This window comes from Euleptes europaea, chromosome 11 (assembly GCF_029931775.1).
Source record: "Euleptes europaea isolate rEulEur1 chromosome 11, rEulEur1.hap1, whole genome shotgun sequence".
NCBI classification, from domain to species: Eukaryota; Metazoa; Chordata; class Lepidosauria; order Squamata; family Sphaerodactylidae; genus Euleptes; species Euleptes europaea.
Genome location: NC_079322.1, coordinates 6966683 through 6983638, shown reverse-complemented (window position 1 = coordinate 6983638; position 16956 = coordinate 6966683). Strand labels below are relative to the sequence as shown.

Below are 16956 nucleotides of genomic sequence, written 5' to 3'. Positions count from 1 at the left end.
GCCCCAAATCTCCAGGAATTTCCCAACCTAGAGTTGGCAACCCTAATTACAACTGATCTCTGGACTACATTCCCCTGGAGAAAATGGCTGCTTTGGAGGATGGACTCTATGGTATCACATCCCTGGTGAGCTCCCTCCTCTGCCCTGGCTCCACCCCCAAATCTCCAGGAATTTCCCGAGTTGGCAAATCTATGCCCAAGGGCCCTGTACGCAGGAACTGGATCTCACAGGGAGGTGTGCATGCAGAACTCTTACTGACAGACACAAAGTGTATCTCAGATTACAGCCTTCTGCATCATTTATGGGGCAATACCTGCTTCCCAAACTCAAGTTGGTCAGATCTCATATGGGCTTTGCAGAGTCTGTAGGAAATATGGCAAGATTTGCCTGGCAAGACCATGTTTTGGATGTCATGGAAAGCTCTGCGTTGTGTAGCTTGGTGCAGGCAAGGAAGCAACACAAGGCAGGATTCTGAGCATGGGAGGGGGGATTGCGGCTCAGTGTTAGAGCATCTGCTTGGCATGCAGAAGGTCCAAGATTCAGTTCCTGGCATTTCCAGCTAAAAGACCAGGTGGTCGTTGATGTGAGAGACCTCTGCCTGAGCCCCTGGAGAGCTGCTGCTAGTCTTGGTAGACAATACTGATGGACCAAGGTCTTGATGGACCAAGATCAGTAGAAGGCAGTTTCATTAATTCTTCTGGGAACCCATTATGAGTGCCTGAGCTATGAATGGTAAACCCTCTGTACCTGTCAGAATGCTTTACTTTTGCTAGATTATTTAGCCTGTTTAGGAAAAGGTGGGAAATACATGCTTTAAGTAAACAATATTCATTCATTTATACGTAAACATTATATTAAGTAAACACACATTTGAAACGTGTGATGGCTGATACTTCATCAGATGTGATCATTCATGGGCAGCATATGTGAGGATTATGTGTTTGATGATTTCTTAGCAATCACTGGTGCGTCCTGCAAAAACACCCCCATGAATCTGCTCATCTCGCTGTAGGAGACTTGTGAGTAATGCAAGAAGAGCAGTGACACAGTGGTGAAGTCGGAGCAGTGCCCTCCCTCCCACCTGCCCTGTATTTTTACTCTCTGTTGCCTTCGCTATTAGTCACCCACTTGGATGAGCAATAAATCGGCAGCCCTCGTACTTGTTACAATTAAATAGGATGCTGCTGCTATGTCTCCATTATGTCCTTGATTCCTGCTGCTGCCGCCATTGCATCAGTAACCTTTTATTGTGCATAACCATCGGATTTAATTCAGCTTGTTGAAATCTGAAAAAGTTAAAAGCTTATTAATCCGGGGAGCCCAGGTGTGGGCAAGCCAGGGATGGACTGAGCATCTTGGACCAACATTGCTGAACAGAAGGGTAGATCCATGATACAAGGAGGGCAAAGGAAGATATGCATTGGTTACTGAATCCCTCACAATCAGTGCAGTATTGTAGAATAAGGCCTCACTCCATAGGGATGCCATCCTCCAGAAGCAGGAGATCTCCCAGACTACAGAGATCAATTCCCTTGGAGAAAATGGCAGCTTTGGAGGCTGGACACTGTGGCATTATTCCTCACTGGGGTCCCTCTCCTCCCCAAACCCTGTCCTCCCTAAGCCCCACCCCCAGAATCTCCAGGGATTTCTCAACTCAGAGCTGGCAATCCTATGATGCTCCAGCTGAGGGCTACGAAGCCAAAGCAACTGTGGGAAGGGCGATTCTTGTCCAAAATTGCCCCACTTTTGGCCACTTGGACTAGACAACTCTTGGTGGGGGCCCCAGCAGCTCCTACCTGCAAGCATCATTCTCACAATCAGTTCTCCACACTTCTCTGCCTGATTGCCCCCGAGAGTCTTGCACAGGTTCCCGACCTTCCCGTGTCCATATGAGCAGAATCAGAGATAAGAAGCTAAAATGTGTTGCATTATGGACTATAGTGGGTGGGTGAGGAGTCATGCATATGTATCAAATGGAATCTAACTAGACCCTTTTGCTATTGAACTGGAAAAATAATACAGTCTTTCTTGTTGACTGTTGTTGGTAAGAATGAAAGGTGCTACTGCTACTGTTCTTGCCAGCATGGTGTAAGGGCTAGGGTCTGAGAGACCCAGGTTCAGATCTCCACTTCTCCTTGGACGTTTGCTGGGCGACTTTGGGCCAGTCACACACTCTTGGCCTAACTTACCTCACAGGGTTGATGTGAGGATAAAATGGAGGAGAGGAGAATGCTATAAGTCGCTTTGGGTCCCTGTTGAGGAGAAAGATAGCATATGAACAAAATAAGGAGATAAATTAATGAATGACATATACTGTATATGCCACTAATGTCTGAACTCCTTGTGATACCAGCATTCTGTTAATTTTTGTTTCTAGCAATTGTTTCCAATAATTCTAACTGGAGGGCAAAGTAAAGGAGATGACTTTAGCAGTGTTTCAGGAAGGTAGCTGTGTCAGTCCAGTAATAGTAGAACAGGATTCTACCGTAGTTCAGTGGCGCCTTAGAGACCAGCCAAAATGTCCAGGGTATAAGCTTTTATAAGACAAAGCTCACTTCATCAGATACAAATTAAAATGAAGATCCCTTATCCCTTATATCCAGGTCAGTAGGCGGGTGGGGTGTAACAAAGAAGTGCCAGATGTTACTCTTTTTCCCCATTTGCCTCCTGTATGCACATCTCTTTACTCTAATCAAGCTGGTTATGTTTTGCAGTGTACCGCTGCATCCTGATTCCAATTGGGCCTTCTTTGTAACACCCCTTCCACCTTCTAACCTGGATATAAGGGCTGATAGATTTTCCTTCTCATTTGAATCTGATAAAGTGAGCTTTGATTCACGAAAGCTTATACCCTGGGAAATTTTGTTGCTCTTTAAGGTGCTATTGGAATTTAATTCTTTTCAACTGTAGAAATGTTTGACTTATCTCAAAAAGACATGCCGTTTAAAAATGTGTAATGGTGTTTGGATGGGGAATCTGTTTAACTCTGCACAATTCTAAATTACAGCTGTTGTTTCAACAGGTTGGAAAAGAGGAAACCTCTCTGGTAAACCCTACCAAGACTTCCAAGGATCCTAATGTAAGGTCTGTTACTTCTTGTTTGTAGGGCTGAGATACTTAACGGAAAGTATTCACATATTCATGGGATGCATTATGTACCTACTGGGGCGCTCACCGACCCATCATGAGTAGCTCTGAACAACCAACACAAAAATCCCTTCCCTGTTTTCCCCACAAATTACAGGGACCTCAGAGGGAGAGGGACTTCCACTCTAGGGTTGCCAATTCTGGGTTGGGAAATTCCTGGAGACTTGGGGGAACGGTTTGGGGAGAGCAGGATCTGGGGAGGAGATGGACCTCAGCATGGTGTAATGCCGTAGAGTCCACCCTTCAGGGCAGCCATTTTCTCCAGGGGAACTAATCTCTGTAGTCTGGAGATCAGTTATAATTCTGGGAGAACGCCAGGGCCCACCTGGGGATTGGCAACCCAATTCCAGGCTGAAGCACACGGAAGGGGAGCTGGACTATGCTTAGGGTTGCCACCTCTGGGTGAGGAAATACCTGGAGATTTGGGGGAAGGTGGGGTCTCAAGAGGGGAGGGACCTCAGCTGGGTGTTTTTTATTATCTATGCTTCGTCTGAGAAATCCATCAAAAAGACTGCAAAATTATTCTGGGTTAGTTTTGACTCAGTGTGAAAACTCAAATGTTCAGAACACTTGATAACCACCTTTGGATGTTTTGTCATCTATTCCCACTGCTGTTGTGCCTCTGCAGGAAGGATTTCACTGTTTTTATTGAGTGAGATCCTCCTGTTTCCCCTCTGCTTTTCAACATTTGGAACGAGAACACCGGCTTTTGTGCCTGTCAAGCCCATTCAGTGGTGCACCTTTTGGTATGCTGGAAGAGTCTTCTGTTTTCTGCTGAATGGGAAAGCTGCTGCTCTGAAAGTACCGCTTTGTATATCTAGCGTTCCCTGTTTTTAAAAAAAGAGTTCACACAGCGGAGGAAGGAGAACAAGATCTACCTCCTGGATCCTCCCCCCTTATTTATAGCGGTGCCTCAGCCTCCAAACCTGTCTCCACCACTGACTCCTTCACACTGAGAAACTGAGGTGTTTTTGTGACTGAAATGTGGCCTTCTTGTTAATAAAAGGAATTACGTATGATTAAAAATTGTATGGCATGGGATAACATAAGCAAAGATCCAGTAAACTCTAGCCCCGGGGTCCCCAACGTGGTGCCTGCCAACACCTTTCCTGCAGCCTGCCAATAGGGTTGCCAGGTGCCCGCTGGTGGCAGGCAAACCCCCGGTAAAGTGCCCCTCTGCTCGCCGACCAGCTGAGGGTGGGTGGGCAATCTGTGCAGGCAGGGACAGGTCACTTCCGGTTCACATCCGGAAGTGCTGCATTGCAAAGGGCCGGTTTCCACTCAAACTCCCAGTTTGAGTGGTTAAGGCCTGTTGCGATGCGGCACTTCCGGGTGTAAAATGCAAACACAGAAAGTGAGGTGGAAGATTTCTCCTGTGCCTGCCCCAGAGTGATCCAATTTTTCTTTCCTTCACTGGTGAGAAGTATAAAGCTATTCCAAAGGTGATGCCAAGGGAGGAAAAGTGTTTCCTAGACTTTGTCCTTTCCATATCATTCCTATGTATCTGATTAGTGTCAGTACTGGATCTTAGACTCGGTGCTGGACAGGGTTCCCATGTCCAGTGTGAGAAATTCCTGGAGTTTGGGGACATGGAGCCTGGGAAGGGTGGGGTTTGGGGAGGAGAGGGACCTCCAGAGTATAATGCCATAGAGTCCACCCTCCAGAGCATCCATTTTCTCCAGGGGAATTGGTCTCTGTAGCCAGGCAATCAGATGTAATTCCAGGAGATTTTGGAACGTTAAAGACTGTTTTTCTGATGCCTTACAGTCCTTACCTCCACTGGCGGGAGGTTTTTGGGGCAGAGCCTGAGGAGGGCAGAGTTTGGGGAGGGGAGGGACTTTAGTATAGCAAACACTTCCAAAGATATTGTAACTCAACTATATTTAGGCTGCAGCACTCAGCTTTTACTGTTTCAGAACCAGGGGGTTACCGCACTTGTATTCCCAGCGATGTATTAAGAGTTTGAAAATGTTATAAAAAATACTGTTTGCACTTTCTATGTATTCCCACTGATGTATTAAGAGTTTGAAAACGTTATAAAAGATACTGTTCGCACTTTGTTTGGCCCCTTTAGCTGTGAAGATGTCTTCCAACCATTTATTAGCCATGGTATCCAAAAACCCTTTTAAAGTGATGTTTTTTATATTTTCAAACTCTTAATACATTGCTGGAAATACAAAGTGCGGTAACCCCCCCAGTTGACTCTTTGGTTTGAAATTATATAGATGTTTGCTTATATATTGCCTGATTGTTTGAGTATGCATTTCTTCTTTAAAATGTTAGCTTAAATGCTATAGTAGATTAAACCAGTATAGCTCTTTAATGAGCCTTTTAGCTACAGTGCTACGTTTTTTTGCGAGGTTCAGGTTTAGCACAAGGTTCTCCTTTTCTTTCTAAGTACCTGGAGGTTGGCAACCCTCAGGTGGGGCCTGGAGGTCTCCTGGAATTACAACTGACCTCTAGATTACAGAAATCAGTTCCTGTGGTGGAAGAGGCTCCTTTGGAGGGTGGACTCTGTGGCATTACACCCTGCTGAGGTCCTTCCCCAGGCTGCACCCTTCCCAGGCTCCACCACCAAATCTCCAGAAGATTGGGCTCCCCTGACTTAAGAAAAAGGAAACTGAGAAACTGTTTTAACTACACTTGCCGTAGGTTTGTTAGCTTCCCAGAATTACAACTCCAGATGACAGAGTAAGTGGCTACTTTGACAGAAAAAGTGGCTACTTTGGAGGGAGGACTCTATAGCATTATACTTAGGGTTGCAAACCTCCAGGTACTAGCTGGAGAGGAGATCTCCTGCTATTACAGCTGACCTCCAGCTGATAGAGATCAGTTCACCTGAAGAAAATGGCCACTTTGGCAGTTGGACTCTATGGCATTGAAGTCCCTCCCCTCCCCAAGCCCCGCACTCCTCAGGCTCCGCCCCGAAACCTCCCACTGGTGGCGAAGGGGGACCTGGCAGCCCTGTGTTGGAACATTAGCACAAAACAAGATGAAAAATCCAGCTATCCACGATTCTGTTAAGAAGTGCTTTCCCAATGGTAACAGCTACTTGGGGTTAGATGTTTCTCATGGATTGGATGACAGTGACTCAGTGTTGTAGACTCAGCAAAAGCCATAATTTTTAATGGCAAACAGAGTCAGGGCCTGAAATCCATTTTGTTCAGATATGGAGGCTGTGACTGGACCAATCCACTGCCGCAAATGTCAGGGATTCACCCGGTGTGGTGTTTTAGAGTGCTAGACCAGGCTATGAGAAATCCAGGTTGGGTTCCCTGCTCTGCTATGGAAGCTGGCTGGCTGATTTTGGACCAGTCACATGCTGTCAGCCTCACCTACCTTACAGCGTTGTTGTGAGGATCCAATGAAAGAGAGGAGAATGATGTAAATTGCTTTGGGCCCCCATTGTGGAGAAAAGTAGGCTATAAATGCAGTAAATTAATTAACTGATTAATTTATTAATAAGGCATGATTCACAAATGATACATTCTTTAATCTGTTGACAATCCTAATTTTTGTCCTTGTTTTTAGAAGTCCAGCTCCTTTACGGCCAGAGACAACGCAGACAAACAGTGTGCCAGACAAGCAGGAAGTTAAAGTATCTCGCGTGAGGAAACTGACAAGGCAATACAGCTTGTGAGTACATTACGTACAATGGCCGCCATGTACTAGTGTTCCAGATGTGCTTTCCAAGAGGGGTGCATGAGGCTCTGTGTGGAGCTAACTGTACAAAAATGTAGCCTCTTTGTCTGAAACACTGTAGTCAGGAAGGACCCATGGCTCACTGGCAGAGGATCTGCTTGGTACACAGAAGGTCCCAGGTTGAATCCCGGGCATCTCCAGTTCAAAGGATCAGGCTGTAAGTGATGTGAAAGACCTCCACAGCCTGTCTGGGTGGACAATACTGACCTTGATGGACCAAGGGTCTGATTTAGTGTAAGGCTGCATCATATGATTCTCTAATAGTGCCTTCATTATGTAGACAGGAGCAGACCCTAGTTAGGAAGAGGAAGGAGAATCCTGCACATTCAAGGCAACAGACAAGCCATCTGTTACTTTGGTGTTCTGTATCACAGACTTGCGTGTTTACTCTTTTCCTGCCTCTATAACAGTTCCTAAATCAGCCCCCCAATAGGACTGTTCTTTTTTCCTTTCTGAAGAGTCCTCATAGATCAGGGAAGCTACAAAATTATAAACACCATTGTTGCATGTATTACTGCTTATTTGGAACAGCTAGATTCGAGTCCAGTAGCACCTTAGAGGGCAACAAGATTTTCAAGGTATGAGCTTTCAAGAGCCAGAGCTCCCTTTGTAAGAGACACAAAGGGAGTTTGCACTCTGGAAAGCTAATATAATACCCCCCATATACAAATCATGTTGGTCTCTAAGGTGCCAACTGGACTCAAATTTAGCTGTTCCAGGGATGAGTTGTTCATTCTGAGGGAGCCCAGCACACCTGTGTGCCTATGGAGCAGGCAGGGGTGTAGGATTGGCTCTTTGGGATCACCTGACTCCCAAGAACAGGAGGATTCTGGTGGAGTTTGAATCTTGGATTGAATTGCTTACAGACCCCCTCCTCCAACTGGTGTCCAGATAGCACAGGAAGTAGGGAATCAATCCATGACCTCGAAGGCTCTCAGCTGGAGCCCCTGTAGAGCTGGATGGATATACTATGGACGAGGGGAGACACTATCATCCCTGCCAAACAATCTACCCATAAGTGACCACTTCCACCTGTCGCTTCACATGGCAAGGCTGGGGACTTGCTCTCACAAGCGCAACCAATATTCCTCTCAGTGCCTATTCAGACATGGCTGGTTACAGCACAGGCAAGTGAGATACTCTATAGCAAGAAATTCCTTTTGTACATATTTACGGCTTCTGACCATAATAGGTTAACATTTTTTTAAAAAATCTGTTGTAGGTAACACCAATTCTCTCCGTAGCCGTAACCAAAATTTTTGGTGTTTCCTCACCTTTAAAATGGTTTTCTTAAAAATAAAATTGATGCTCCTATCAAATTTTGTACAATACCCTTAGTGTGGTAGTCTCACCCATTCTTTATTTTCTAGTTGCCTTGGCTAATTTATCAGCTCTATGAAACCATCTTCTGCTTAATGGGTCACCTGCAATAGATTAATATTAATGTAAAAAGTGAAAGGTCATACCTCAGTGGTACAGCACAGGTGTTGCACGCAGAAGTCCATGATTCCCTGGTTCAGGTGAGGAGGCCCTTTCCTGCCTACACCCTAGAGAACAACCATCAGGCAAAGCAGATAATACTCGGCAGGATGGATAAACAGCCTGACTCAATAGGAGGCATGTTCATGGGAAATTCCTGCCAGATTTGTGCCTAGGTCTGTCATTCTGATGTACCAAATCTTCTTCCCGAGCCAACAGTATGAGTAGCAAAGGGCCTCTTTAGTTGAGCATATTGCCACAGGCTGTTTTTGCCTGAGGCAAGGGTTCTTTAATGGATCAGGGTGCTCAAAGAAGCTCAGGGAGGCAAGATACCTTGGCAACACAAATGTAACTTTAATGATAGGGAAGAAAACAGTTCACAGTGGACATAAAGACAACAGTTGCTCACAGCCCTCTTAGTCGCTGGGGGGCTTTGCTCCTGTGTATCTGCTTCCATGGAACTGAGCGCCACAGTGCTGCTGAAACACTGAGGCTACAGAATGTGGTGATATTTTACCACAAGATCTTATTCTTGGAAAAGAAAAGGAGGAGGGCAAATTGGAAAGCATTAGAATTAAAGACAATTTAACATGTGGGAAAGTATCCTGTGTGGAAGGTGGCAGCAGGAGTGTTTCATGTTGCTGGATTGTCCAGGTGTAGAGAGGGTCCATTGGCTTATCAATGGAAACTGAAATCAAATGAGAAGGGGAACTGATGATTTTCAGGAGCTTTGACTGTCAAAAACTTGTACCCCCAAAATCCTGTTGGTCTCTAAGGTGCTACTGGACTCAAATCTAGCTGTTCTACTGCAGTCTAACATGGCTGCCCTCCTGAAACCATCTCTCAGCAATAGACTTCAAGAGAATTTTATTTTACCAAGACAATGGGGCAAATTTCTGGTGTTCCAGCTTGCTGCCGGCATGCAAGGCCACAGTGCTTATGAAAGGGGATTACAGTTCCAACTTGCTGCTGTGATTTCCAAGTGGTTGAGAATCCCTGCAGAGTTGGCAGGCGACAGGCAAAAATTCCACTTCCGTCCAAGTGAGGACAGAAACAGATTTACCTAGCAAGACTAGCGGGGAAAGCCAAGTTATCCCTGCTGAGTCTGAAGGGGAAAGACTTGGAGAATGTCAGTAGCCTTCATCTAAAATAAAGATTAACTATGTCAAGAACCAAAACCTGCCCTTTTGCATTAATGAAGCGTCCAATTAATCCAGAACCATTGTAGTTTCCATTAAGCAAGGAAAGAATGTGCCATTCTTGTGTAATGACAAATTTATTTTCATTGTTGTGCATAAGGATGAGCTCTCGAAGAGATGGTATCAATGCAACTAGGAAAGCAACATGGGCAGGGTTGCCAGGTCCCCCCTCTCCTCTGGCGAGGGGTTTTGGGGGCAGAGCTGGGGCAAGGAGCGTGTGCGAGTGGCCGTGCTCAACGCAATTATGTCACTTCTGGTTTGCACCCGGAAGGGCCGTGTTGCGATGGGCCGCTTTACCCCTCAAACACTAGGTATCTCCCAACCTGGAGCTGGCAACCCTACCTGCAGCCTGAACCCTACCCTGTGAGCTGAAGTGTCAGTCCCTGCAGGGGCGTTTGGATTTTTACCATTTTCTATGCTTCCTTGGGCAATGAGGAAAGTTTTTTTCTAGATGAGGCTTCCATATACCAAGCTAATGATGATAGATTTGAGCTCTTGAAGTCCCATCCATTAGTCTAGGAAATATGGGATTTCTAACTAGATGACAGACAAAGCAATATACAAACTGGATCCCAGTTGGTGACAGATAATCTATGCCATACATCCAGGGAGTCCATCTGTTCAGTTATGCACACATTTACTGCATACATGCCTCAACTTTGCTGACTCCCAAGATAGACTTTTGGCAACTGAACAATGACAGGAGGTATGTTGAAGGCAGAAGGAAAAGAGGAAGACATGAGATCGATTGACTCAATAATGGAGGCCACGGCCCTCAGTTTGCAAGACCTGAGCAAGGCTGTTAATGATAGGATGTTTTGGAGGTCATTAATTATGGTTATAAATCACCATAATTTGAAAACGACTTGATGGCACATAACATATAACACACATGTCAAGCTAACGTTGGATCAGACGGTGCCACTCCTGATAAGGCTGTGTTCTTGTACCCATCTAACCAACATCCGAAGATGGAGGCAACATTAGAAGGGTATTTTTTCATGGGCTTTGGGGTCCATGACACATGAGAATTGTACAGTTTCCCTTCTAATGGTTAGTAAACAAGGTGCTAAGCAGAATTACAGTTTTCTAACTTCACTGAAGTCAACGAGCTTGAAGGGCGTAATTCTGCTTAGGATTGCATTGTTACATTATGCTAATCACAAAAAATTACTTATTCAAAAAGGTATTAATTATTAAGTAGAAATAGTCTCCAACTTATTCCCAGGTCATAGAATTATAGAATTCAAACGGACCACCAGGGTCATCTAGTCCAACCCCCTGCACAATGCAGGAAATTCACAACTACCTCCCTCACACAACCCCAGTGACCCCTACTCCATGCTCACAAGATGGCCAAGATGCCCTCCCTCTCATCATTTGCCTAAGGTCACAGAAGCAGCATTGCTGACAGATGGCCATCTAGCCTCTTCTTAAAAACCTCCAGGGAAGGAGAGCTTACCACCTCCTGAGGAAGCCTGTTCCACTGAGGAACCGCTCTAACTGTTATAAAATTCATCCTAATGTCTAGACGGAAACTCTTTTGTTTTAATTTCAACCCATTGGTTCTGGTCTGACCTTCTGGGGCAACAGAAAATAACTCAGCACCATCCTCTATATGACAGCCCTTCAAGTACTTGAAGATGGTTATTTTATCACCTCACAGTCTTCTCCTGTGCAAGCTAAACATGAACAAATGAAGCTGCCTTATACTGAATCAGACCATTGGTCCATCCAAGTCAGTATTGGCTACTCAGACCGGCAGCCGCTCTCCAGGGTCTCAGGCAGAGGTCTTCCACATCACCTACTTGCCTAGTCCCTTTAACTGGAGATGCCGGGGATTGAACCTGGGACCTTCTGCATGCCAAGCAGATGCTCTACAACTGAGCCAACTCCTTCAACCTTTCCTCATAGGACTTGGTCTCCAGACCCCTCATCATCTTTGTTGCCCTCCTCTGGACACGTTCTAGCTTGTCTACATCCTTCTTAGATTGTGGTGCCCCAAACTGAACATAATACTCTAGGTGAGGTCTAACCAGAGCAGAGTAAAGCGATACCATCGCTTAGCATGATCTGGACACTATATTTCTGTTGATACAGCCCAAGATCACATTTGCCTTTTTAGCTACCGCATCACACTGCTGACTCATGATCAGTGTTTGGTCTACTAAGACCTCAAGATCCTTTTCGCATGCACTCCTGCTCAGACAAGTCTCCCCATCCTATAATTATGCATTTGACTTTTCCTACCTAAATGCAGAACTTTACATTTATCTCTGTTGAAATGCATTTTATTAGTTTTAGCCCAATTCTCCAGCCTGTCAAGATCATCCCGTATCCTGGCTCTGTCTTCTACCATATTTGCTACCCCTCCCAATTTAGTACCATATGCAAATTTAATAAGCATCCCCTCTATTCCTTCATCCAAATCATTTATAAAGCTATTGAACAACACTGGGCCCAGGACAGATCCCTGAGGCACTCCCAGGTATTGGAACCATTAACAAGCAGTCTTTAAGTGCGATCGGACAACCAGTTACAGATCCACCTAACAGTAATAGGATCTAAACCACATTTTCCCAATTATGGGGCCTGTAAGCTGAGTGACTCATGGGTAGGGTTGCCAGCTCCAGGTGGGGAAATACCTGGAGATTTTGGGGGTGGAGCCTGAGGAGGGTGGAGTTTGGGAAGGGGAGGGACTTCAATGGGGTATAATGCTATAGAGTCCCCCTTTGAAAGCAGCCATTTTCTCCAGGTGAACTGATCTCTATCGCCTGGAGATCAGTTGTAATAGGGGGAGATCTCCAGCCACCATCTGGAGGTTGGCAATCCTAGTCATGGGGTTTCCTGCATCTTTCACACCAAGGAGGACTTGAGAATGCTGGCAGCAGCTACCCTGCCTCATTCCTGCCCTTTGGAACCACTCAATGTTGCCAATTGCTCAGATGCCAAGCTGGGATCTAGGAAAGGATCAACTGGTGGACCAGGCGGAATCCAGTATGAAGAGTCTGCAGCTGAGGGGTGCAGCTTATTGGGGAATCGGGGCCCCAGTTCCTGTAAAGGGAACCCCGATATTTAATTTTCTGCTACCAAATCAGAGGGATTGGATCGTTCCTCTTGAACTATGAGAATTGAGATCACACACACGCACAAAAGAGGCAAGACGCATTTGTCTTGAAGTAAAACAATCTTTACTCTAACTCAGGGTAGGGAAAAAGTCACTGGGATACAAAACAAATAATATCTGTCTACATTCTATGTTTCCTATACTTGCCAAAACCTTTGGCAAGGCACTAAGCTTACTTACGAGTAGGCACCCTTAGCAAAAGGAGAGTCTCTCTCCATCCTGCCTGTTCAGCAGTCAAGCAAAAAGGGGGTCAACTACTTTCTCTTCTAACAAAGAAATCGAAAGCAGTTGAACATGCAAAATAGTTGTATACGTGACTCTTGGGCACGATTGCAATGGCCACCACAAACTGGCCATTTGGTCAGTTACAATATTAACCCCTTAACTGTCTGACATGTAACAAAGCTCGCTCTCTAATACCCAACAAGCTAGTGTTCCTTTGTGCTGTTATTAAGGAGATCCTTGTTAGTAACACAGCTGGCCAGCCAACTAGAGCTCTTGCTCCCTGGTGCTCAGCTGATTGGCAGGCAGAAACCAGGGCAAAGAGTGGGGGTATTGTCCTGGGGAGAAAAATAAGGCCTCGGCTACTTACTGGAAGTTCTGACCATAGAGTTTCTGCTGATCGCTAGAGCTATCTTTGCCACTTCTGGGTGGCTCTAGTAATCGCCAGGACCTCTGTGGCCAGGACTTCCGGTAAGTAGCCGAGGCCTTCTTTTTCTTTTTAATTTTCCTCCCCAGTGCTCTGCCTCCCGCCAGCCACCCTTCTGCCAGTTGCCAGACCACCCCATCAGCCTACGCATTCTGAAGTCCAGCGCTTTGAAAGAGGAACTGCGCTGAGATGGCTTTGAGCCTGGCCCCAAGTTGATTCAGTTTGTGTGGACAATGTGGAATATAGTAGCAAACTGATGAGATAACAAAAATGGTGAGAGTTGTGAATGGTTGGGTGTTAAGGAAAAAAATGGAAATGAAATAAGTCAGGGTTCCTTCATTGTTTTGAATGGTTTTCAGGATCTCGAGTGGCATCTCAGTATTGGCTGTCCATGAATACCTGGGAACGCTCTTTGTATTTGTAGAGAGTTCAAGATGAGCTTGTGATGCAAGAAGGTGTCTGTGACTATGGTTGCCAACCTCCAGGTGGTAGCTGAAGATCTCCTGGGACTACAGCTGATCTCCAGCTGACAGAGATCAGTTCACCTGGGGAAAATGGCCGCTTTGGAAGGGGGATTCTATGGCATTATACCTCCATTGAAGACCCTCCCCTCCCCAAGCCCCACCCTCCTCAAGCTCCACCCCCAAAATCTCCAGGTATTTCCCAACCCGGAGCTGGCAACCCTATCTGTGATGGGTATTCAAACATAACTGTTTTGTTAGTGAATGCATTTGGTTGAATGAAATGCTTCTTTAAAATTTGTACATTTGTAGGTGGTGTCTAGAAAACAACATCATCTGTTCCCTGGCGAGCACAGCTCTGTGTGGGCACAAGTAGATTCCTGTAGCAGCCGCTGGTTTCCTTCTCTATGTGCATGGGAGATAGGGTTGCCATGTTGCTTGGATTGGCAGGCAATTGTCTGCCAATCCATCGACTGGCTCAGGAGCAGAGATTGCACACCCGGACAACACTAGTGTTTTAAGGGATTGAGTGGGAAAGCAGCCCGTTGCAATGCGGCGCTTCCAGGTGTAAACAAGAAGTTGCGCACAGATGCGTGCAGTCCCCGCCCCAGCTCCTCCCCAAAAACCTCCCACCGAAGGAGAGGGGGGACCTGGCAACCCTAATGGGAGCTGCTGGAGCCACGCTTCATATTCTTGGAAAGAAAAGTTGTTTGCCAAAGTGGGTGAAGGTATAGGAGGACTCAAAGGAGGAGCAGACAGGAATGCCAGGTGTTTCGAAAGGACTTCCCAGATTATCCTACCCATTAAAGTCAACACTTTGAAAAGGGGGTTGAATATTGCAGTGAGCAAAGCTTCGTACTCTTTTAACACACACAGTGATGAAGACGACCTTCCCCCGGCACTGGCAGCAGCAGTTGGGGCATCCCCACCACCCTCATCTGCATCTCCCGGGTCGCAGAAAACATCTGGAGGACAGTTTTCATCGTGTGCAAAGGTAAAGAGAGACAATTAGTGGGACAGTTGGGGAAAGTGTAACAGGTGGAGGTCAACAGCAACAACAACTTATGAGAAGGGAGGGCCGGTTCCAGGTTTTGGGAGCCCCCCAGCAGAGAGTTTCCATAGACACCCTCTCTGCCTTCCACCAGACCCCACCCTTTCCCCCCCCCCCCCAGCTCTGGGCCCCCCACCTGCCCATGTGTCCTTCCCCTGCTGGCAGACTTCCTACCCCCTGCACTCACCGCCACCCATATACCCTTTGCCTGACAGCACGAGACGGCACACGCAGTTAGAGGTGTGGTTGCCATAGCGGCCAGGAGCACTGCTGTAGGGTTGCCAACCTCCAGGTGGGGCCTGGAGATCTCCTGGAATTCCAACTGATCTCCAGACAACAGAGATCAGCCCCCCTGGAGCAAATGACCACTTTGGAGGGTGGACTCTATGGAATCACATCCTTGCTGAGTTCCCTCTCCTTCTCAAACCCCTCTTTCTCCAGGCTGCTCCCCCAAACCTCCAGGAATTTCACAACCTGGAACTGGCAACTGGCAACTGCTGCCACGCACCCCTCTTCTGCCACACACCCCTCTTCTGCCATGCATGATCTTCCCCAACAATGCTGGGCATCATGTTTAGCTGGGAGCATAGATAGGGAGCCCTGGTGAGCAGGTGGGGAAGCATAGGTAGCAGGCAAGGCATGTAGCAGTGGGCTGAACCAAAAGCCCTGGGCCCCAGTGGCTGTCTCACCACAGGGTATGCTAACGCCAGCCCTGTGATGTGGACTGGTACATTCTGCTGTGTTCTGCACGGGACATTGCTGGAAATCTCCCCTCTCCCCGGCCAAGCTAGGGGCACAGGGGACTGCTGAAGTGGCGTATTGCAAGAAAATGTTCTGCTGCCTAGTGGCTCAAAAAACAGAAAAACAGGACAGTCCCTAGAAGGAGGTGCTTGCAGCATCCATGCTTATGGACTTCAGTACCCACCAATGAGAGCCAGCATGATATAGCAGTTGAGAGCAGCAGACTCTCATCTGGAGAACCGGGTTTGATTCCCCACTCCTACACATGAGCAGCAGACTCTAATCTGGTGAACCGATCTGCTTTCCCCACTCCTCCACATGAAGCCTGCTGGGTGACCTTGGGCTAGTCGCAGTTCTCTCCGCACTCTCTCGGCCCCACCTACCTCACAAGGTGTCTGTTGTGGGGAAGGGAAGGCGATTTTAAGCTTGGTTGATTCTCCTTAAGGGTGATGTGAGGGTGCTCTGGATGCGACATCTGTTGCCCCATTGATCGCCTGGGTTGATTCGGCTGATCTGGCTGACTAGGCGGGTGTCCCCTACCTCCCTCACTGCTCCATGTGTGTCCCTTCCGAAGCTGCACGCTTGGTGGAAGAGGGTGATTCTCCTTAAAAGATAGAGAAAATCAGCATATAAAAACCAACTCTTCTTCTTCTTCTTCCTCAATAAGAGGTGGCTTTATGGTTCACAGCAGGATTTGATACGTGGGAACTGAGGGAGAGAAAAACTAGGCTGGCACGTGCTCTTAGTTTCCAGTTTGAGTATGGAAATTCATCACTGCTTCTTAGTCCATGTGCTGGGAAGGGCTGGCTGTGCGTCTTGAATTTTTTTTTTTTTTAAGTGTCACAACACGGTGGGTGATTCTTCTGCGGGAGAGGAAGAAAGTTCTCCAAGGTCGTTAATGCACGACTGTTTTCTCATTTGTTCGTCCCTGTTCTATCTCACGCCTTCCACGCCTCTCTCTCGCCCTCTCCTCCCTCTCCCGCACCCTCCTCTGCCTCCCCCCAGGACCAACCCACCTCACAGCAGCCTGCAGCCTGGAGCCCCATAGTAGTCAGAGCTGAAGCGGCAGCGGCTCCTTCTAGCGCCAATGCTGTGCACTTCCAGTTGACACATACAGGGTCGCCTTTGCCAGGTGGAGGCAGCGGCGGCTGAAAGAGCGCAGTGTTGGTGCCAGAAGGAGCCGCTGCCACCACAGCCTCTGAGTGTGGGGCTCTGGGCTGCAGGCTGTGAGGTGGGCTGAAACCCCGGCTGGTGCTGGGGGGAGGCGGAGGAGGGTGTGGGAGCGGGAGGAGAGGGGGAGAGAGAGGTGCGGGTCCATGGGGGGGGGGAAGGAGCCACCGCTGCTGTTGTTGGCTCCGGGCCGTCTTCCAGTGGGGAGTCGACCCGGGTGCTGAAAACGC

At 47.2% G+C, this 16956-nt stretch overlaps 1 protein-coding gene across 1 annotated transcript in view; it reads left to right on the top strand.

Moving 5' to 3' along the window:
• Window positions 1-14695: 14695 nt before the first annotated feature.
• LOC130484340 (band 4.1-like protein 4B) overlaps window positions 14696-16956 on the top strand; it is a 34789-nt gene continuing 32528 nt past the window's right edge. The window contains exon 1 of the mRNA XM_056857292.1: window positions 14696-14758. The gene's annotated coding sequence lies outside the window, so the exon portion shown is untranslated. The remainder of the gene's footprint in view (window positions 14759-16956) is intronic.